This window comes from Nicotiana tabacum, chromosome 5, assembly GCF_000715075.1.
Source record: "Nicotiana tabacum cultivar K326 chromosome 5, ASM71507v2, whole genome shotgun sequence".
NCBI classification, from domain to species: domain Eukaryota; kingdom Viridiplantae; phylum Streptophyta; class Magnoliopsida; order Solanales; family Solanaceae; genus Nicotiana; species Nicotiana tabacum.
In genome coordinates this window covers 56111639-56135090 of record NC_134084.1, presented here as the reverse complement: position 1 = coordinate 56135090, position 23452 = coordinate 56111639, and the positions used below count along the sequence as shown (strand labels likewise).

Sequence of the window (23452 nt, the reverse complement as noted above, 5' to 3'; positions counted from 1 at the left end):
TCCCATGTTTCCATTGTTGAACTGTGGATGGACTGGCTTATATTGCTGATTTTGCTGGCCCCAATTCTGACCACCCTGTCTCTGGCCTCCATAATTAGACACATAATTCATGTCTTCAGGGTAGTGGTGATGATCATGTTCTGCATTCCATTGGTTACCGATTGGCTGACTAATGCAAGATGTGCACAAGCCCCCATTGGTAGTATCTACGATGTGTACCTACTGCTTCTGCCCTGACTCTTCCACCTTTTTGGTGAGTATACTCATTTGTGTCAATAAGATGGCCATATTTTCAGCCATATAGTTGGATGGATCTAAGGGCACTGAGTGAACCACTGGAGTGATAGGTGCATTCCTGGTTGTCCATCCCGAATTTTGTGCCATCTTGTCAAGCAGACTCTGGCCTTCTCTCCATGTTTTGCTCAAAAATGCTCTACCAGCTGAAGCATCAACAATGTTCTTCACGCTATCTGACAATCCCATGTAAAACCGCTGCCCCAACATCAGATTTGGAATACCATGGTACGGGCATATAACTAGCATCCCTTTAAAGCGCTCCCATGTTTCATGCAGTGTCTCCATTGGTCTCTGTTTAAAACTCAAAATTTCATCAATTTGTTGAGCAGCTTTATTGGGTGGGTGGAACTTGTTATGGAATTGCCTGACTAACTCATCCCATGTTGTTATAGAAATTATGGGAAGTGAGTTTAGACAAGTCTGGCCAGCTCCTGTCACTGAGAATGGAAACAATAACAACTTGATTGCTTCAGGAGTTACGTTGGGCTGCCTTTACATTTTGCAGATAGAGAGGAAGTTCTTCAAGTGCTGCTGAGGATCTTCAATTTGCGACCCCGAAAATAGTCCCTTGTTCTGCAACAAGTACAACATGTTATTCATAATTTGGAATGATTCAGTCTGTATCTGCGGAACTACAATGGTTGTGGACAAATTTTCAATTGTGGGTTGTGCCCAGTCATAGAGAGCAGCCTCTAGCACTATTGGTACCGCTAGGTTTTCGTCGTGATCCCCCATGACTGCTTCGAATTGTGCAGTTGTTGGTTGTTGTTTATTTTTCCGATTAGCCCGATTCAAGGCTTTGAAAACTTTCTCGGGATCTGATAATGCTTCAAATACTTCACCAGATCTCGATGAATTTCTAGGCATGTACCTGTGCAACCAAGTCAACAAACGTTAAAATTTCAATGTAAAAATTGGGTATAGAAAAAAAATGGCTACATAAGAATTTTTGTACTTCTTTCAATTGTAATTGATAACACCGTTAAATTCCCCGGCAACGGAACCAAAATTTGATCACGCCCAACTATGCCTTATAAAAGGACAATGCGGACGTTGCAAATATAACCTGAGTATTTATGCCCAGAGTCGAATCCACAGAGAATTAACCTATCAATTACTTTCGTTGGACTTACTAAATTCTTTAGAATCAACTTCCCCAAACGTTGTGAATAACAGTTGATGGTATATTTAATAACTAAGATTGAAAGTCAATAAACAATTGTAAACTAAATAAGCTTAAGTTGTGAACAATAATGAGAAGGTTCCAAGGTAGTGATTTTCCCTATTGATGGAATCCCTTCTATTTATGTTTCATATAGATTTACCTACACATCTCTTTCAACCATGAACACTCTTTTTACCCTGAATCTCTCCCGAGTAATCACGATAATTTACTAGATGCACTCTCCCGAGATACGCTAGTTGGCTTTGTTTATTACAATTCACTTTAGATTACACCCAAGACTTCGTTATCCCTAATCCCGCCTTTAAACCCGCAGTTATAGATCCCTCTTATACTTTGGGAGTGATATTGTTCAACAATTACCTAAATATGCACTCTCTCCCGAGTTATGCATACTAAATTGGCACAACTAATTGAGGATCCTGTCAATTAACTACAACAAACACGTAGTTAAACAAATAGAGATTAAACTGGCAAACTATATTAACATACTCAAGAAGTTCATCCTTCAATAGGTTCCATCAAAACCCTAGACAAAATATTTAGCTACTCATGACAATGGGTAAATAAATTATGAAAATATTCTTGATCAAAATTGCAAGAAAAATAAAGAGAAGAAGAAAATATGATGTTTTGGATGATCTCTCACACTTGTTTCTCTTGCCAAAGTACTTTCTAAAACATTACATGCCTCCATTGGACGAGTTCTATTGTTTAATATAGGGTTTTGGGCTAAAATTCCCGTATTTTGCACTTTAATCCCTCAATTTTTCGCTTCCTATCGCGGTCCTACCGCGGTTACGCCAGGACCGCGACCAACTAGCCTCTCAGAATTCGCAACAGCCTTCTGTCGCGGTCCGACCGTGGTTACGCCGGGACCGCAACAGTCCATCTCCAGTTCTGGTTTTTGCTGCCTTCACGTGGTGCACTTAGCGGATATTGTACGATTGGCCTCTTTTTCTCCATAATTGATCGCAAAAGTACTCCATAGACTTCTTTTATTGTATATGGCCTACAAAGCATGAAAAGCACTAATCAGAGCATTTTGTTATCACTTTTTACCACAAAAACTATACAAGAAGGTGGTTTTTTAGGGCCTAATTATAGTCCAATTCACCTATTATCAACATGCCTGGCAGGTCTGCAGGAAACACATCGGTAAAATCCTTCACAACAGGAATAGAATCAATACTAGGAGTCTCTGCACCAACATCCCTCACAAAGGCTAAGTAAGAAATACAACCCTTCCCAACCATACGCTGGGCCTTCAAGAACGAAATCACCCTACTAGGGACAAAATCAGTCAAACCTCGCCACTCAATCCGTGGCACACCCGGCATAGCCAATGTCATTGTCTTAGCATGACAGTCCAAAATAGCACGACATGGAGATAGCCAATCCATGCCCAATATCACATAAAAGTCCACTATACAAAGCAATAACAGGTCCACTCGGGTCTTTAGACTCCCAATAGTCACCACACACAACCGGTACACACGGTCCACAATAATAGTATCGCCCACCAGAGTAGATACACGAATAGATGAAATAAGAGACTCATAGGGCGTATCCAAATAACGAGCAAAATATGATGACACATATGAAAAAGTGGAAACATGATCAAATAACACAGAGGCATCTCTGCGACAGACTAAGACAATATCTGTAATCACAACATCTGAGGCAATAGCATCGGGTCTAGCTAGGAGTGCATAGAAATAGGCTTGACCGCCACTTGATCGACCTCCCCCTCTAGGGCAACCCCTAGTTGACTGACCATCACCCCTAGTTGGGTGGGTGGGTGGTGGTGAAGTAACTGGCGCTGAAGCCGATGGCTGACTCCTCTGCTGAGATGAACCCCAAGACGACGAGGACACTGTCTCCACATATGTTCCAACTCTCCACACTCATAGCAACTCTCCGATGCTAGAGACGGGGACTGAAGGGAACCTCTAACACCAAAATGACTAGCAGATGCACCTGGCATAAAAGAGCCCTGAACTGACGGAGCACGGGATGAGCTCTAGGCCAGAAGGGAACTGAGTGATGACTGGCCCTGTTGAGAACTATGAGAACCATGACCCAATGTTGCCCTACGATAACTTGGGCGAGCTGACTGAGCATGCCTGAATGGATGACCTCTGACGTGCTAAAACTAACCCCTCGAAGGAGCACCATCATAACTACCAGATCCCCAAGGCCTCTTGGCCTCCCTCTCATCTCGCTCCTAGTGACGAACTGACTCAATCTCACGATCAATGTCAACAACATCCTCAAAAGTAGCACCAAACACCCTCTCCCTATTCATGAGAATACAAAGCTGATATGTGAGGCCATCAACGAACCTCCTAATCCTCTCTCTCTCTCTCTCCGTAGGAACCAACCAAAACGCATGACGAGCTAACTCCGAGAACCTCATCTCATACTGCGTCACAGTTATATCTCCCTAATGCAACCACTCGAACTATCTGTGCAGCTCCTATCTGCGAGACTGTGGCACATACTTCTCCAAAAAGAGAACAGAGAACTGTTGCCAGGTAAGGGGTGTTGCACCAACATGCCTATACCTCTCATAAGCCTCCCACTAAGTGAATGCAACTCCAGAAAACTGAAAAGTAGTGAAAGTGACCTCACTGGTCTCCAGAATACCCACTGTACAAAGAATCCTCTAATACTTGTCCAAGAAACCCTTGGCATACTCGTCCTCTGGTATATCAGGAGCTATATAGTCCTGAATAGCTGCAACCAGCTGGGCTGGAGGTGCCTCCAGTGTCTGAAGTCCCTATACGACCTGCTCAAGTATGCGAGCGATAGGAGTCTAAGTGCCTCCCCCCGCTTGAAAAGTAGCTGTGGCTGTAGTAACTAAGACCGCCTAAGCTAGGCCAGTGAATACTGATAGAATCTGGGCCAAGGCCTCCTGAAGACCCGGAATCACAATGGGCACAGCTGGTGCCTGAGCTGGTGCTACTGAAGCGTCCACAACTAGGACCTGATCCTAAACTGGGGCGGCTGGTGGATCTGTAGGCTATACCCCTGCCCCTACCATGACCTCGATTGCATCTTCGGCCTCTAATGGCCCCAACTAGTGGTACTGGCGATCGTCCATCCTGACTGGTAGCACGTGTCCTCACCATCTATGAGAGAATAGAATAACAGAAGTTTAGTACTCGGATCAACAAATTCGAACAACAAGAATTTCAAGAATATGATGTTTTCCTAAAGGTTCTGCAGCCTCCCGAGGATAAATACAGACATCTCTGTACCGATTCACGAGACTCTACCAAACCTGCTCATGACTCGTGAGACCTATGTAACCTGGGCTCTGATACCAACTTGTCAAGACCCTAAACCGGACCCGGTCGTGATGGTGCCTATTATGAAACAAGCCCAGTAAACACAAACCCCTAAACCAATTAAACAGTTTATAATAATTCATTTTAAGTCATTAATAGATCACAAAACATAGATTAGAATAGAAAAATATGGAAACAAACATAGCCTGACATCGGGGTATCACCAATCATGAGCATCTAAACATCAGTCTAAGAGTATGAAAAGACTACACAGTCTAGTAAAAAGCTAGTACAAGGAAAGTAAAGATAGGAAGGAGAAGCACTGGGCTGCGAACGCCAATCAGCTACCTAGTCAACTCCGAATAGGCCTGCGGTGGAAGCAAATCAGCCCTCGCTAGTGTGGCTCGAGACTCCCGAATCTGTATAGAGGGTGCAGGGAGTAATGTGAGTACACCAACTCAGTAAGTAATAAAAGTAAAGGCAGCTGAGCGATAAGAAAAACACGTAAAACACACCAAAATGCTACAAATAGGTAGTATAAAACCAGAACAATGTAATAAAACAGTAAAAGCTCATAGAAACACCTTAGTTCAATAAAAACCTCTTTAAAATATCTTTTAGCAGTTTAAACGAGTGAATGAAAAGCAGTGAGAGAAGATAGACACATAAAATTAGCCCCTCGGGCAAAATACCAACAGAATTAGCCCCTTGGGCTATCTCTTAATCACTCATATCAGCTCCTCGGGAAATAACACGGAACAACATCAGCCCCTGAGGCTATATCACGTCTCACACTGGGTACTCGTGCTCACTGGGGGTGTACAAACTCTAAGAGGCCCCCTTACAGCCCAAACACAATAACAAGCCATCTCGTGGCATAATCAAACCGGCTCTCGGCCTCATATCAAGCCACCTTGTGGCGTAACAACTCAGGATCTCTGCCTCATAATCATGAATCCGTACAATACTGCTACGCTACGTAGCCCGATCCTATAATAACCTCACAACACAGGCCCTCGGCCTCACTCAGTCAGAAATCTCTCAAAGCCACCCGGGCACAGTAAAAATATGATGCTCAGCCCAAAATATCATGTAAGATGTCAAAATGGAGTAAATATGGCTATGTTATGAAAACAGTAGAATACAACATGATTGAGTACAAATATGAAGTGAAAATAGTGAAGAATAGTAGTAAAATTCTCCTAAGTGTCTAAAATAGTTGGCACGAGGCCCAAATATGGCATTCAACCCAAAACATGACGATGGCAAATAGTTTCCAATCAAATACGCGGTTAAACAATCATATGGGATGGACTAAGTCACAATCCCCAATGGTGCACGACCCCACGCTCATCATCTAGCATGTGCATCACCTCATAGTAGCACAACAATGTGAAATCCGGGGTTTCATACCCTCAAGACAACATTTACAATCATTACTAACCTCTATCCGGTCCAAACTCTAGCCTGTGATGCCCTTGCCTCTCGAATCGGCCTCTGGATGCTCCAAATCTAACCAAAATCAGTATATAATCATCAAAACATGCTAAGGGAATAATGCCCACTCGAAAATAATCAAATTACAACACAAATCCCGAAATTTACCAAACCCGACCCTCGGGCCCACATCTTGGAATCCGACAAAATTTACATTAATGAAATCCTTATTCCCCCACGAGTTCATTCATATCAAAAGTGCCAAAATCTGACAACAAATGACCTCTCCAACCCTTAATCAAAGGTCTCCAATCTCAAGCCCTAGTTCCTTCAATATTACCCACAAATTTCCATAAATTTCAAGCCTAATCAATGAAATAACACCATAGGAACAAGTTTTATGTTCAAAAATCTTACCTCAATGAAGTTCCCTTGGATTCCCTCTTCAAAATCCCTCCAAAAGCTCCAAAATCGATTTAAAAATGGTGAAGAAAGGCTGAAAATTGCGAAAGAGGGTTTATATACTTTTTGGACCAGCAAAACTGCACCTGCGGTTAAATGGTCGCACCTGCGGTCCCAGGTGCGCACCTGCAAAAATGACTTAAAATCCTCAGGACTACACCTGCGGTCACTCTCTCGCACCTGCTCCATCGCAGGTGCACCCAGATGTGCACTTCTGCAGCTTCGACTGACCTTTCTCTTGGCCATATCTGTGGCTTGCCTTTCGCTTCTGCGGGCATCGCACCTGCGGCCTCCCAACTGCAGGTGCCATTATGACAGCAACAATAAACTTCAGCTGCTAAACACAACTCCAAAATCTCCCATCAACCATCCGAAATCACCCTGAGGCTCCCAGGACTTCAACCAAAAGCCTTAACAAGTCATATACCACTATCTAAACTTATACCAATCTTCAAAACACCTCAAACAATATCGAATCAACCAAATAACATCGGATTCAAGCGTAAGGTTCCAAAAATCTTTCGAATTCCGCTTTTGATCAAAAAGTCTATCAAACAACGTCCGAATGACCTGAAATTTTGTGCACATATCCCAAATGATACAACGGACCTACTGCAATTCCAGTATTTCCATTCTGACCCCTATAACAAAATCTCATCTTCCAACCGGAAAACGCCAAAATTCCAATTTCGCCAATTCAAGTGTAACGACTTGGCTGGTCGTTTTAAGAATTGACGCCCGATCCTCTATTAACTACTTTCCCCGTATTTGTTTCTGCTATTTTGATTCACTGGGATGTTTAGTTTTGAGTTTTGGAGTGTTTTGGGACACTTAGTTCCTAAATGAGAGTTAAAGCTTTAGAATTTGGACCGTAGTTGGAGCAGTGTGAAGACGGCCTCAAAATGGAATTCCGTCGGTTTTGTTAGCTCCGTTGGGTGATTTAAGGCTTAGGGGCGTAGTCGGATTGTGTTTTGGAGGTCCGTAGCTAATCTAGACTTGAAATGCCGAAAGTTAAATTTTTGAAGTTTCCGGTTCGATAGTGAGATTTTGATCTAAAGGTCGGAATGGAATTCTAGAAGTTGGAGTAGCTCCGTAGTGTTGAATGTGATGTTTGTGCAACATTTCAAGTCATTCGGGCGAGGTTTGATAGACTTTCTGATCGAAAGCGTAATTTGAGAGTTTTTGGAGTTCTTAGGCTTGAATCCGAAGTTAAATCGGTGTTTTGATGTTGTTTTGAGCGTTCCAAAGATTGGAACAAGTTTGAATGATATTTTAGGATTGGTTGGCATGTTTGGTTGAGGTCCCGGGGGCCTCGGGTGTATTTCGGATGCTCAACGGGTCATATTTGGAACTTAGAGAATTGTAGAAAAACAATTGCAGCAGTCAGTTCTTGTTTCCTTCTTTGCGTTCGTGATTGGGGTCTCGTGTTTGCGAAGAGGAGCTGGGATTGGTGGAGGTTAATGATTCACATTCGTGAAGGTATTCCCGCGTTCGCGAGGCTGTGGGGTCTTATACCTACGCATTCACGAAGATGGTCCCGCGTTCGCGTAAGAGAAGGGAGGATGGCCATCGCGGTCGCGACTTGGGCATCGTGTTCGCGAAAGAGGAAGGCTGGCCAGTCGAACTTTGTGCATCGTATTCGCGACGTAGTCTCGCGCTCGCGAAGAAGAACGCGTCTGGGCAGAACTTAAATTTCAAAATTGAGGGTTTTGAGTTCATATCACAAAATTAAATTGGGAGCTCGGTAGGAGATGAATTTTGGAGAGATTTTCGGATGGAGTTTGCGGGTAATAATTCTTAACTCCTTTTTTCTTATAACTCATTAATCTAAACATGAATTCATCATCTAATTTTGGATTTGGGGTGAGAAATTGGGGAAGTTCATAGACCTAATTTTCGAGTTTTGATTGGAGATTTGACATTGGATTTGGATAATTTTAGTATGGCTAGAATCGTGAGTGAATGAGGGTTCATAATCTATAAATTTTACCCGGTCCCAAGATGTGGGCCCCAAGGGTATTTTGGTCATTTTACCTATTTTGCGTATTAGCTTAGAATTTATTTGTGGAATCAGTTACTTGAAGTTATATTTATATTATGCAATTGAATTGAATAGATTTGGGCTATTTGGAGTCGAGTACTCGTGGCAAGAACGTGGTTTCGGGTTAATTTTGAGCCGGTTCGAGGCAAGTTGCTTGCCTAACCTTGTGTGGGGGAAACTCCTCTTAGGATTTGATATTGTTGATAATTGAAACGCCTTATACATGAGGTGATGAGTGCGTACTTGTGCTAATTATTGAAAATCCTATTTTCATTAAGTAACTTTAATTGTATTTTCCCTTCCTGTTTAATCTACTTGCAATTTAAGCCTACTGTTAGCTTAGGGAGTCATGTCTAATTGATTTAATTGCTTTATTTTCTCAAACTACCTTATCTGGACTATGTGAAGCATGCTGGGTTAGAAAATACCTGTTTTACCTTGGTGTGAAATTTAATTTAATTGAGTATTCTTCGTGTTATTGCTGCGTGTTTACTTTGGGACTACGGGACGGTATCCCGAGAGATTCCTTGCACATATATATTGATTTGGACTATAGTGCGGGATACCAAGAGATCCCCGGCACACATATTGAGGATACTAAGAGATCCTCGGGATACTGTGAGATCCCCGATTGTTATCTCTGTGTTGAGCTGTACTCCTTACCGTGATTATTTTGTCTCTATTATAGTTGATGTTCTTCTTTCTATTCTGCATTATTTCTTTCTGTTGCACTTAATTATACTGTCTCATTCTATACTATTATACCTTATATTTTAGTTAATCTCAGTAGGGCCCTGACTTTCCTCGTCACTACCCGAGGTTAGGCTTGGCACTTACTGAGTACCGATGTAGTGTACTCATGCCCTTTCTGTGCATGTTTTTCATGTACAGATCCAGGTACTTCCACTCAGTCTTATCATCCTTGAGGCGAGGCGCTTTTGTAGAGACTTCGAGGTATATCTTCCGCATCCGCAAACCGAGGAGTTCCTTTCTATTTTCTGTACTAGTCTAGCCTTTAGTATTTTTCCTTTTGATAGACATTCCTGGAGTTAGAGCTTTTTATGTATCTCTTAGCTTGTGATTTATGGGGTTCCGGATTTTGGGAGTGTTAGATTGAGATTCTTGTATTGTTATATGCCAAGCAGCATCTTAAACACTGTTTCATTTTTTTATCTCTGTTTTTAATTATTTTCTTTATGCAATTATTTTTTTTCCGCATTTGTTAGGCTTATCTAGTTGTAGAGACTAGGTGCCGTCACGATAGTTCACGCAGGGCGAACTGGGGGCGTGATAAGTTGGTATCAGAGCTCTAAGTTCATAGGAGTCATGAATCACAAGCCGGTTTATTAGAGTCTCGCGGATCGGTACAGAGACGTTTGTACTTATCTATGAGAGGCTATGTAACTATTAGGAAAATTCCACTTCATTTGATTTCCTTGTCGTACGAGATTTTTGATGTCACAATTCTAAACTTCTATCTTCTATTCTCTCACTGATGGTGAGGACACGTGCTACTAGAGATGATCAGGCACCCGCACCCCCTGCGAGAGCCGTCAGAGGTCGGGGCCGGGGTAGAGGCCGAGGACAAGCACGCGGTGCATCCAAAGCACCCGCGCAAGGTGCCACTAGTAGTTCCAGACGCATTCCATGCACCTGATACGCCTACTACCACTACTACTCCAGCTCTCTAGGAGACTCTTGTGCAGTTCATGAGCATGTACACCACTCTGGCTCAGGCAAGGTTGCTTCCCCTTGTTGCAGCTACATCTCAGGCCGGGGGAGGAGCACAAACTCCCGCCGCTCGCACTCCTGAGCAGTGAGTGCATGTTAATATTATTCCTGTACAACCTGCAGTCCTAGATCAGCCCGAGGACAGGGTAGCAATTTCTAAGGATGAGCAGCTGAGGCTTGAGAGATTCAAGAAGTACAAGCCTCCCATATTCAGTGGTCTAGCATCAGATGATGCTCTGGGATTTCTAGATGAGTGCTACCCTATTCTCCGTACCATGGGTATATCAAGATCTAGTGGGGTTTCCTTCACTTCCTTCCAGCTTCAAGGAGCTGCCTATGAGTGGTGGCGCACCTATGAGTTAGACAGTCCGGATGAGGCTGCTTCCCTGGCTTGGACTCAGTTTTCAGATATGTTCCTGAGGGAGTATGTTCCTCAGAGCCTCAGGGACGCATGGCGCGCAGAGTTTGAGCATTTGCGCCAGGGTACTATGACTGTCTCGGAGTATGTTATCCGTTACACTAGCTTGGCTAGACATGCCCTAGCCTTGGTTTCTACTGTTTGCGAGAGGGTTTGCCGGTTTATTGAGGGGCTCATTCCCAGCATCAGGTCTAGCATGGCTCGTGAGTTGGAGATGGATATTTTTTATCAGCAGATGGTGAGCATTGCTAGGAGGATTGAGGGTATGCATGCTAGGGATAGAGAGGAGAGGGAGGCCAAGAGGCCTTGAGAGTCAGGCCATTATTCTAGTGCCTGCGCTCCAGCTGTAGTTCGTCATGGTAGGGGTTATATAAGTCACCCCATTCATTCAGATCTTCCAGCAGCCAGTGGTATTCCAGCTCCTCTTAGGCCTCAAAAGCCTTATTATGCACTGCCAGTATCTAGTGCGCCTCCTGCGCGGGGTGCTTTTAGAGGTCAGTTTGGCAGACCTGGCCCGAGCTAGTCATAACTACGTCCTCCCAGGGCTTGTTTTGAGTGTGGTGACACACGCCATATGGTGAGGGATTGCCCTAGACTTGGGAGGAGTGCACCTCCACAGACTTCTCAGCCACAGCGTGCCCGCAGAGTTCTCAGGCTGCGGTTACAACTCCAGTTGCTACCTCACCTGCTCAGCCAGTTAGAGGTGGAGGTCGGCCTAGAGGGGGAGGCAATGCCAGATATTATGCCCTTCCTGCTCATACTAAGACTATCGCCTCCGATTATGTCCTCACAGTTATTGTCCTGGTTTGTCATAGAGATGCATCGGTTTTATTCGATCCAGGCTCCACCTATTCTTATGTGTCTTCTTATTTTGCTCCGCATTTGAGTGTATCTCAGGATTCTTTGAGTTCCCCTATTTATGTTTATACTCATGTGGGAGATTCTCTTGTTGTGGACCGCGTTTATCGGTCGTGTGTGGTTGCTCTTAGTGGTTTTGAGACCAGAACCGATTTATTATTACTCAGCATGGTAGATTTTTATGTTATCTTGGTCATGGACTGGTTGTCACCCCATTATGCTATTCTTGATTGTCACGCCAAAACTGTGATGCTGGCTATGGTACCTTAGATCATACTTCCAGTAGAGTTATTTCTTTCCTTAAGGCTCAGCGTATGGTTGATAAGGGGTGTGACATGTATCTAGCTTATGTGAAAGATGTCAATATTGATACCCTTACAGTTGATTTAGTCCCAATAGTACGGGATTTTCCTGATGTGTTTCTAGCTGATCTTCCGAGCATGCCGCCCGATAGAGATATTGATTTTGGCATTAATATGTTGCCGAGCACTCAGCCCATTTCTATTCCTCCGTATTGTATGGCCCCTCCTGAGTTGAAGGATCAGTTACATGAATTTCTTGATAAGGGTTTTATTTGGCTCAGTATATCACCTTGGGGTGCTCCTATCTTGTTTGCGAATAAAAAAGATGGTTCTATGCGTATATGTATTGATTATCTCCAGTTGAACAAAGTTACAGTGAAGAACCGTTATCCTTTGCCTCATATTGATGATCTGTTTGACTAGCTTCAGGGTGCACAAGTGTTTTCTAAGATTGACTTGCACTCAGGTTACCATCAATTGACGATTCGGGAGCCAGATATCCCGAAGACTGCTTTCAGGACTCGGTATGGTCATTACGAGTTCCTTGTTATGTCATTTGGGCTGACCAATGCCCCAACAACCTTTATGCATGTGATGCACAGTGTGTTCTGGCCATATCTTGACTCGTTCATCATTGTTTTTATTGATGATATTCTGGTGTATTCCCGGAGTCAGGAAGATCATGAGCAGCACCTGAGGACTGCGCTTCAGACTTTGAGGGAAAAGAAGCTATATGCAAAGTTCTTGAAATGTGAGTTTTGGTTGGATTCCGTGGCATTTTTAGGCCATGTGATATCGAATGAGGGTATTCAAGTGGATCCGAAGAAAGTGGAAGTAGTGCAGAGTTGGCCCAGACCATCCTCAGCTACAGAGATTTGTAGTCTTGGCGGGTTACTAGCGTCATTTTGTTGAGGGGTTTTCATCGATTGCAGCCCCTATGACCAGGCTGACCTAGAAGGGTGCTCCGTTCTAGTAGACGGAAGAGTGTGAGGCGAGCTTTCAGAATCTCAAGACAGCTTTGACTACAACCCTAGTTTTGATATTGCCTACAGGTTTGAGGTCTTCTACTATCTATTGTGATGCCTCGAGGATTGACCTTGGAGCGGTTTGATGCAGGATGGTAGGGTGATTGCCTACGCATCTAGACAATTGAAGGTACATGAGAAGAATTATCATGTCCATGATCTCGAGTTAGCTGCTATTGTTTATGCCTTGAAGATCTGGCGTCATTATTTGTACGATGTGCCTTGTGAGATTTATACTGATCACCGGAGTTGCAACATTTGTTCAAGCAGAAGGACCTTAATTTGAGCTAGAGGAGGTAGTTAGAGCTGCTGAAGGACTATGATATCACTATTTTATATCACCCGGGCAAGGCCAATGTGGTGGCCGATACTTTGAGTCACCGAGCAGAGAGTTTGGGGAGTTTGGCTTATTTACCAGCAGTAGAGAGGCCCATGGCGATGGACGTTCAGGCCTTAGCCAGCCAGTTTGTGAGATTGGATCTTTCAGAGCCCAGTCGGGTTCTAGCTTGCGTGGTTTATCGGTCTTCCTTATTTGATCGTACCAGGGAGCATCAGTTTGATGACCCTCATTTGCTTGTCCTCAAGGATAAGGTTCCGCACGGTGATGCCAGAGATGTAACTATTGGTGATGATGGGGTATTGAGGATGCAGGGTCAGATTTGTGTACCCCATGTTGATGGGCTTCGGGAGTTGATCCTAGAGGAGGCCCATAGTTCGCGGTATTCCATTCATTCGGGTCCTGCGAAGATGTACCATGATTTGAGGCAGCACTATTGGTGGAGGCGGATGAAGAAAGATATAGTTGGGTTTGTAGCTCGGTGCCTCAATTGTCAGCAGGTGAAGTATGAGCACCAAAGACCGGGTGGGTTGCTTCAGCAAATAGAGATTCTGGAGTGGAAGTGGGAGCGGATCACCATGGACTTTGTAGTTGGGCTCCCACAGACTTTGAGTAAGTTTGATGCCATTTGGGTGATTGTGGATCAACTGACCAAGTCCACACACTTCATTCCTATGTGTACTACCAATTCTTCGGAGCGATTGGCGGAGATTTATATCCGGGAGATTGTTCGTCTGCATGGTATTCCAGTTTCCATCATTTTAGATAGAGGTACTCAGTTCACATCACAGTTCTAGAGGGTCGTACAGTATGAGTTGGGTACTCAGGTGGAGTTGAGTACAACATTTCACCCTTAGACAGACGGACAGTCCGAGCGCACTATTCAAATTCTTTAGCATATGCTCCGTGCGTGTGTGATTGAGTTTGGAGATTCTTGGGATCAGTTTTTGACATTGGCGGAGTTGCCTACAACAACAACTATCAGTCCATCATCTAGATGGCACCGTATGAGACTTTATATAGGAGGCGATGTAGATCCCCGGTGGGTTGGTTTGAGTCGGGTAAGGCTAGATTATTGGGCATAGACTTGGTTCAAGATGCTTTGGAGAAGGTTAAGGTGATTCAAGATAGACTCCGTACAGCCTAGTCCAAACAGAAGAGTTACGCGGACCGGAAGGTTCGTGATGTTTCCTATATGGTTGGAGAGCGAGTTCTGCTTCGGGTTTCGCCTATGAAGGGCGTTATGAGATTTGGGAAGAAAGAGAAGTTGAGTCCAAGGTTTATTGGCCCTTTTGAGATATTACGGTGCGTTGGGGAGGTTGCTTATGAGCTTTCGATGCTTTGGAGGTATCACGGTGATCCGTCGCACGTGTTGGATTTCAGTTCAGTTCAGTTGGACATGGATCTATCTTATGTTGAGGAGCCAGTAGCGATATTGGACAGGCAAGTTTGAAAGTTGAGGTCAAAGAACATTGCATTAGTAAAGGTTCAGTGGCGAGGTCAACTGGTCGAGGAGGCGACCTGGGAGACCGGGCAGGATATGCGCAGCCGTTGCCCTCATCTTTTCACTACTTTAGCTATGTCTCTATGCTCGTTCGAGGACGAATGAATGTTTAAGTGTAGGAGGATGTAATGACCCGGCCGGTCGTTTTAAGAATTTACGCCCCGGTCCCCTATTAACTGCTTTTCCTGTGTTTGTTTCTTCTATTTTGATTCGCCGGGATGTTTGGTTTTGAGTTTCAGAGTATTTTGGGACACTTAATCCCTAAATGAGAGCTAAAGCTTTAGAATTTGGACCGTAGTTGGAGCAACATGAAGATGGCCTCGGAATGGAATTCCATCGATTTTGTTAGCTCCATTGGGTGATTTCGGGCTTAGGGGCATGTTCGGATTGTGTTTTGAAGGTCCGTAGCTAATCTAGGTTTGAAATGCCGAAAGTTGAATTTTTGAAGTTTCTGGTTCGATAGTGAGATTTTGATCTAAGGGTCGGAATGGAATTCCGGAAGTTGGAGTAGCTCCGTAGTGTTGAATGTGACGTGTGCACAAAATTTCAGGTCATTCGGGTGAGGTTTGATAGACTTTTTAATCGAAAGCGTAATTTGAGAGTTTTTGGAGTTTTTAGGCTTGAATCCGATGTTAAATTGGTGTTTTGATGTTGTTTTAAGCGTTCCGAAGATTGGAACAAGTTTGAATGCTGTTTTAGGATTAGTTGGCATGTTTGGTTGAGGTCCCGAGGGCCTCGGGTGTATTTCGGATGGTTAACGGGTCATTTTTGGAACTTAGAAAATTGGAGGAAAAAAATTGCAGCTGGTTTCCTTCTTCGCGTTCACGAGTGGGGTCTCGTGTTCGTGAAGAGGAGTTGGGACTGGTGGAGGTTAATGTTTCGCGTTCGCAAAGGTATTCCCCCGTTCACGAGGCTGTGGGGTCTTATACCTACGCGTTCACGAAGATGGTCCCGCGTTCGCATAGGAGGAGGGAGGATGGTCATCGCATTCGCGACTTGGGCATCGCGTTCGCGAAAGAGAAAGGCTGGCCAGTGGAATTTTGTGCATCGCATTTGTGACGTAGTCTCGCAATCACGAAGAAGAACGCGTCTGGGCAGAACTTAAATTTCAAAATTGAGAGTTTTGAGTTTATATCACAAAATTAAATTGGAATCTTGGTAGGAGACGAATTTTGGAGAGATTTTCGGAGGGAGTTTGCGGGTAATGATTCTTAACTCCTTTTTGCTTATAACTCATAAATCTAAACATGAATTCTTCATCTAATTTCGGATTTGGGGTGAGAAATTGGGAGAGAATTTGGAAAAGTTTATAGACCTAATTTTCGGGTTTTGATTGGGGATTTTACATTGGATTTGGATAATTTTGGTATGGCTATAATCGTGAGTAAATGAGGGTTTATAATCCGTAAATTTTACCCGATTCCGAGATGTGGACCCAGAGGGCATTTTGGTAATTTTACCTAATTTCGCATATTAGATTAGAATTTATTTGTGGAATCAGTTACTTGAAGTTATATTTACATTATGCAATTGAATTGAATAGATTTGGGCCATTTGGAGTCGAGTACTCGTGGCAAGAACGTGGTTTCGGGTTAATTTTAACCCGGTTCGAGGTAAGTTGCTTGCCTAACCTTGTGTGGGGGAAACTCCTCTTAGGATTTGATATTGTTGATAATTGAAATGCCTTATACGTGAGGTGACGAGTGCGTACTTGTGCTAATTGTTGAAAATCCTATCTTCATTAAGTAACTTTAATTGTATTTTCCCTTCCTGTTTAATCTACTTGCAATTTAAGCCTGCCGTTAGCTTAGAGAATCATGTCTAATTGATTTAATTGTTTTATTTGCTCAAACTGCCTTTTTGGACTATGTGAAGCATGCTAGGTTAGAAAATACCTGTTTTACCTTGGTGTGAAATTTAATTTAATTGAGTATTGTTCGTGTTGTTGCTGCGTGTTTACTTTGGGACTACGGGACGATATCCCGAGAGATCCCCTGCACATATATATTGATTTGGACTGTAGTTCAGGATACTAAGAGATCCCCAGCACATATTGAGGATACTAAGGGATCATTGGGATACCGAAAGATCCCCAACATATATATTGAGGATACTAGGAGATCCTTGGGATACTGAGAGATCCCCGACACACATATTGACGATACTAAGAGATCCTCGAGATACTGTGAGATCCCCGGTTGTTATCTTTGTGTTGAGCTGTACTCCTCACCGTGATTATTTTGTCTCTGTTATAGTTGCTATTCTTCTTTCTATTCTGCGTTATTTCTTACTGTTGCACTTAATTATACTGTCTCATTCTATACTGTTATACCTTATATTTCATTTAATCTCAGTAGGGCTCTGACTTTCCTCGTCACTACGTGAGGTTAGGCTTCACTTACTGAGTACCGCTGTAGTGTACTCGTGCCCTTTCTGCGCATGTTTTTCATGTACAGATTCAGGTACTTCCACTCAGTCTTATCATCTTTGAGGTGAGGCGCTTTTGTAGAGACTTCGAGCTATATCTGCCGCATCCGCAGACCGAGGAGTTCCTTTCTATTTTCTGTACTAGTCTAGACCTTCTGTATTTTTTCTTTTGATAGACATTCCTGGAGTTAGAGCTTTTTATGTATCTCTTAGCTTGTGATTCATGGGGTTCCGGATTTTGGGAGTGTTAGGTTGAGATTATTTTACTGTTATATGTCAGGCGGCATCTTAAACACTGTTTCATTTTGTTATCTCGATTTTTAATTATTTTCTTTCCGTAATTATTCTTTTTTCCGCATTTGTTAGGCTTACTTAGTCATAGAGACTAGGTGCCGTCACGATAGTTCACGGAGGGCGAACTGGAGTCGTGACATCAAGCCTAAATCTACTACGGCCCTCCAAAACACGTTTCGATCACACTCCTAAGTCCCAAATCACCTCCCGAAACTATCCAAACCATCGGAATTCACATCCAAGCCCTTTTCACATAAGTCAATATCCGATTGACTTCTTCCAACTTAAGCCTACTCAAAAGAGACTAAGTGTCTCAAACCTAAACAAAACCTCTCCGAACCCGAACCAACTAACTCGATAACACATAATACAGCTGAACAAGGCAATAAGAAGCAGAAATGAAGGAAACGGAGCGGTAACTCATGAAACAACCGGCCGGGTCGTTACACTAGTATTTTTGGAAAAAGAAAGGGTGAAGTCCGTACGTTCCTGGAGCTTTGAAAGGTTTAAAGGAAAACATAGCCCTTTAATTTCAATATCAAGCAAAGGATTGTCTAATGAGCTTAGGTTTAAAAGGCAATATATTGAGCTATTTTTTAACGGACTAATCCAACTTGTTTTGGAGTGAGAAGTGGTGAAAATATTTGTAAAGTAGTTTTGGACATGTGACATAATTAAGAGGGGGTCATTAATCCAATTCCCTGCATCATCTTTAAAATTTTTTATCTTGTTTCTCCTTTTTCTATTAGAGGCAGAAATGTGAAAAACAATTTGCGTTGGCATCTCCCTCATTGAGCCACATTACCCTAGATCTTATTTTTCAATAATCCTCTTCAATCTTAAGCAAATCATTATAGTCCCTTTATAATTCATTTTCAAGAGTTTGAAGGAAATTACTATAGGCATAATTCCTGGAATTCTGAATGCCATGAAGTTGTGCTAGAATTTTCCTTTTTCTACCCATTATATCACCAAAAGTTCTATCTTTCCAATCTCTAATGTTGACCATAAAATTTTGGCTAACTCTAAAGTAGTTAGAGTCACACCAATTATTTTTTTTATAGATTGAAATTCTGGACGTTTACACCAAAAGGTCTCAAGCCTCAAGGATTGTTTGTGAAGAATTCTTTTTTTAGGGATTAATTCTATTAGGATAGGGTTATAATCCGAATAAAAAGATTTAAGAAAGAAGAGGTATGGGTTCCTGAACAATAACGTAGATAGTTTAATTTTTAAAAATATATTGTACCAATAATTTTATTCAACATTACACTTTTAACTTTCAAAAGTTTTAAATGCCTTTTACAATTATGAGCAAGGTCGAGCAGAAATCAATAAAATGCACAAAATAACAAGATAATTTTTTAGATTCTTTAATTTTTAATCCATGGTATATTTAGCTAAACATGAGAGGGTTTATCAATTAGCTTTCAATTGTGGATTTTCTTACTAGCTTGCTTTCTTTTATTTTTTTAATGTCCTTTTTTGTTTATTATTACACTTTTATTTTATGTTATTTAAAGTTCGTAGATTATTAATTGTCTGCTTATATGTTATAAGTTGTATCCTTCAATATTATTTATATTTTCAAGGTTCTTTCCCGTGAAACTGATATTATGAAATTACAAACTTTGAACAAATCTTAAGTTGAACTATTGATGATTTAGGACTTCTAGGGTAGTTTCTTTAATTATTGAGTGAATTATACACAACGAATATTCATACCATCTTTAGAAACTTACAATTTTATTTTATAATTCAATACTATTTTTAAATAAATTTATACTCATTAAGACAGGATTCACGCGCGTCGCGCGTACTCTAATACTAGTCTATATTAAAATCACGAAGGCCCTTAACAAAATATCATTCGCCGTTTTTACCCTTTTAAAATAGAGTTCATGCTAGACTAAAATAGTCTTTTAATTATTATCGTAATATTAAGGAATATTTATTTAATAATTTAACAAATATTTAGGAATATGTATTTAATTATTTTTCTAATATTTAGGAATACTCATTTAATTATTTCTTTAATATTTAGAACTCAAATTTAATTAAAGTTTATATATTAAATCTTTCCTTATTCGAACTATATACAAACTTCTTTATTTAAAAATTTGAAATTAAGAAAGATTTTAGTTATATACATTCTTTCCTTTTAAAATTTACTAGTATCTATAAATGTGCGTTGCACGTTAATAATGGCACATGGTGGTTTAAATATTTATTTTTTATGAAGGAACAGTACAATTTAATTAATGAGAGAAATTTTATATATGATACAAAAATCATCTAAATGCCGAAAAATATTGTTACATTAGCATAATACGTGAATTTAAAATAAAAGGATATCATCAAAAGTTACATAAATCATCAATTTTACTCATGTTAAGTAGATAATTATGTATTATGGTTTAAAGGTATTTAATGTGATGGTATCTTACTGAACACTTCTTTATATTGATATATCTCTTGAAAGTGCAATATATAGTTATTCATGTAAGAAAATATATTGTGGTAAATATAGTTCAATATTTAGGATGTTTGTCCTTGTGCTTTGTTTGTTATAACTACAAAACATAAAAATACTGAAAATTATTTTCACAAAAATTTAAAAGGATATTCTTTAGTTTTGGAAGACGAAAGTTGAATTCGAGGATAAACACATACTTAGAAGCACATTGACTAGTATCATAAGTTCTGCATGTATGACGTTATTGTCGAAACTTCTATATACCATATGGATACAATTATATAAGCTATTCAGTGGATCTACATTTTCGGGGGCATGACAGACATATTTTTCTTCAAAATCAACCTATATGCAATGGAAGATCAATTTTAATTTAGTTTATTATATATATGGTGACACTAACATACGTAAGAAATAATGAACTTGACAACAAACAACTATGTACCGGAGAAGGCCATTTGGTATTAAAGTATTTAAGTATTCTTCTTGATAGTTATTGTTGGTATCATTTTCTACTGAGTCAAAACTGAAAAATATTCTGTTTTTATCATAAAACTTAGCAATCAACCTTTTATTTAGTCGAACAACATATTCATTTCTACTAGCTAAGATATCTCTTTAATTTTTATCATGTAATTTGCACAAATTGCATTTTAATCTAATGATGAAAATATTTTCCTTATTAAATGCACTACTATTATCATTGGAGTTGATAACCAAGTGTTCTACAAGAACCAAATCATCTTTTATTGGATACTCTTCTTCGTTTCCTACACGAAGCAAGAAGTCACTGAATGTTAGATCTGTTCTTACTTTTATATTTCTTGTCATTTGAATATTTTTCATTTGAGGTCACAAGTATAATTTTGGCAAGCTAGCTTTTACAGCTTCTGTTTTGGTCAATTTTAGAACTACTCATCGTACTTGACAAATCACCTCCCAAACTATTACGTTTTCACCAAACGGTTCATCGATATCCAATATATCTCTAAAGCTCTGGTGATTGTTTCAATCGTTTGACGCTTAACCAAAAGTTGTGATGACCCAAAAGGTCATCACTTATTTTACAAGTTGATTTTGTATTCTAAGGCCTTAAAAACCTCTTTTTATCTCACCTCGATTTGCATGCGCAATCTGGGCGCGTTTCCGGAAAGCTTTTATGTGAAAACTAAGTAAAATAAGGAAATTGGCTTTTAAAATTGAATAAAGTTGACTTGGGTCAACATTCTTTGTAAACGGACCCGGACCCGTGATCCGACGGTCTCGTAGGGTCCGTAGTAAAATTTGGGACTTGGGCATATGCCCGGAATCGAATTTCGAGGTCCCAAGCCCGAGAAATGAATTTTTAAAGAAAATTATTTTCTGGAAAATATAAAGGTTTTTAGAAGTGAATTGATGCATTTTCTTGATGTATCGGGCCCGTATCTTGGTTTCGGAGACCGGTACAAGTTTAAAATAATAATTAAGATGAATTTGTAAACTTTGGTAAAGATCGAAGTTGGTTTGGTATAAATCGGACTTATAGTTGAGAAACTAGTAATTTTGATGTTCTTGAGTGATTTCATGAATTTGAGGTTTAATTCATAGTTGTTGATATTATTTTGATGATTTGATCGCACGAGCAAGTCTTTATGATGTTTTTAGGCTTGCTTGCATGTTTGGTTTGGAGCCCCGAGGGCTCAGATGAGTTTTGGATAGGCCACAGAGTGAATTTAGACTTAGGAAAAATAGTTGCAGGTTGCAGGTCTGGTGCTGGCCTCTGATCTCGCAAATGCGAAGTCTGTAAGCTTGGGAATTGCAAGAGGCTCTTCGCAATTGTGAAGTAAGCCCTGGCCAGCCTTGCTCGCAATTGCGAGCATTTTTTCGCAAATGTAAATGCCTCAGAAATCCTCAGATGTCGCAAACGCGACAATCCCTTCGCAAATGCGAAGGGAGCAGAAATCCTCAGGGTTCGCAATTGCGAACTCCTAATCGCAAATGCGAAGATGACAGGTTCCTTAAGGGTTCGCAATTGCGACATCAGAGACATGTTAAATGAATTTCAGACGGGATTTCAACCATTTTTACAACTTTCTCAAAACCTAAACTCTCTTGGGCGATTTTCTAAATAAAAGTTCTTCTCCAAATCAATTGTAAGTCATTTCTAACTCATTTTCTTTAATCTATAACATCTTTTCACATGATTTCAATCCAAAATCAAGGGTTTTCATGGGGGAAATTGAGTGTTTTGGGTAGAACTTAGGATTTTCAAATTTTGGGGATTTGGACCTCGATTTGATGTCCGATTTCAAAATAAATTATATATTTGGGTTTGTGGGTGAATGGATAATCGGGTTTTGGTTCGAACCTCGGGTTTTGACCATGTGGGCCAGAGGTCGATTTTTGACTTTTTGGGAAAATCATTGGAAAACCCATTTTCATGCATTAGAATTGATTCATTTAGCATTTATTGATATCGTTAAGTAAATTGTGGCTAGATACAAGCAAATTGGTGGTGGAAACAAGAGGTAAAGCGGTAGTTGAGGCTTGAATTGTGTTTGTGGCATTGAAGTAAGTGTTTGGTCTAACCTTAGCTTGAGGGATTAGGAGTTGTGTCTTATTTGCTCTGTGATAAGTGTTGAGTACGACATATAGGCATGGTGACGAGTATCTATACGTTGGTGTCAAGCATGCCCGTTGTAGACATGTAATTTTTGACCCTCCCCAAGATTTTACACATTTTTAGCGTAAATATTTAGCTTAGGCCTAATATCGATATTGTAACTAGTTTTGACCATTTTACTTTGTTTTATGATAAAAAAATGATAATTACAAAAATATTTTCTCTTATTTAGGTAATTGATATTTTATCTTGTTACTTTCAGCTTATTTAACTTTCATAAAATTTTTAAAAAAATAGTTTTATTTGTTACCTCAATGTGTAATTAATATTTTTGCATTATAATTATTTACTTAACTAGCATGAATTAGTAATAGTTGTATTTTAATTTGTTCTTTAGAAAAAAAAGAAAAAAAAAACCATTTAATTTTAAGATGGACATGGTCTTGATTTTAAAATCAAAAGAAGGTCAAGAGAAGGCCATTCTTAGACAAAAGTTGACCCAAAAATTTAACCAAGCCCAATTTCTTTCTTCTCCAACCCATAAGCCCATACCTCTCCCTAACCTAAAGACCCTTCATCTTCACATTAAAAGAAAAACCCTAGAGAGACCTAAGGGGATCAGCCGCAGAAGAGCTAGACCCCTCCCCCACCGTTCTGCTTCTTATTCAACCAAACACACGACCCCTCCCCCTGAACTTCTTCGTCTCTACACCACCCACCAAAAAAAACCTCTCGCCGCCCCACCTTGTACCAAACGACCCCATC

The 23452-nt window shown here is 40.7% G+C and overlaps 1 non-coding gene across 1 annotated transcript; it reads left to right on the top strand.

Annotated features, from left to right (window-relative positions):
- The first annotated feature begins 514 nt into the window (after positions 1 to 514).
- Positions 515 to 621, top strand: LOC142181370 (small nucleolar RNA R71). The gene has a single exon (XR_012710038.1). It is a non-coding gene; the product is annotated as a small nucleolar RNA R71 (small nucleolar RNA).
- Positions 622 to 23452: the final 22831 nt, after the last annotated feature.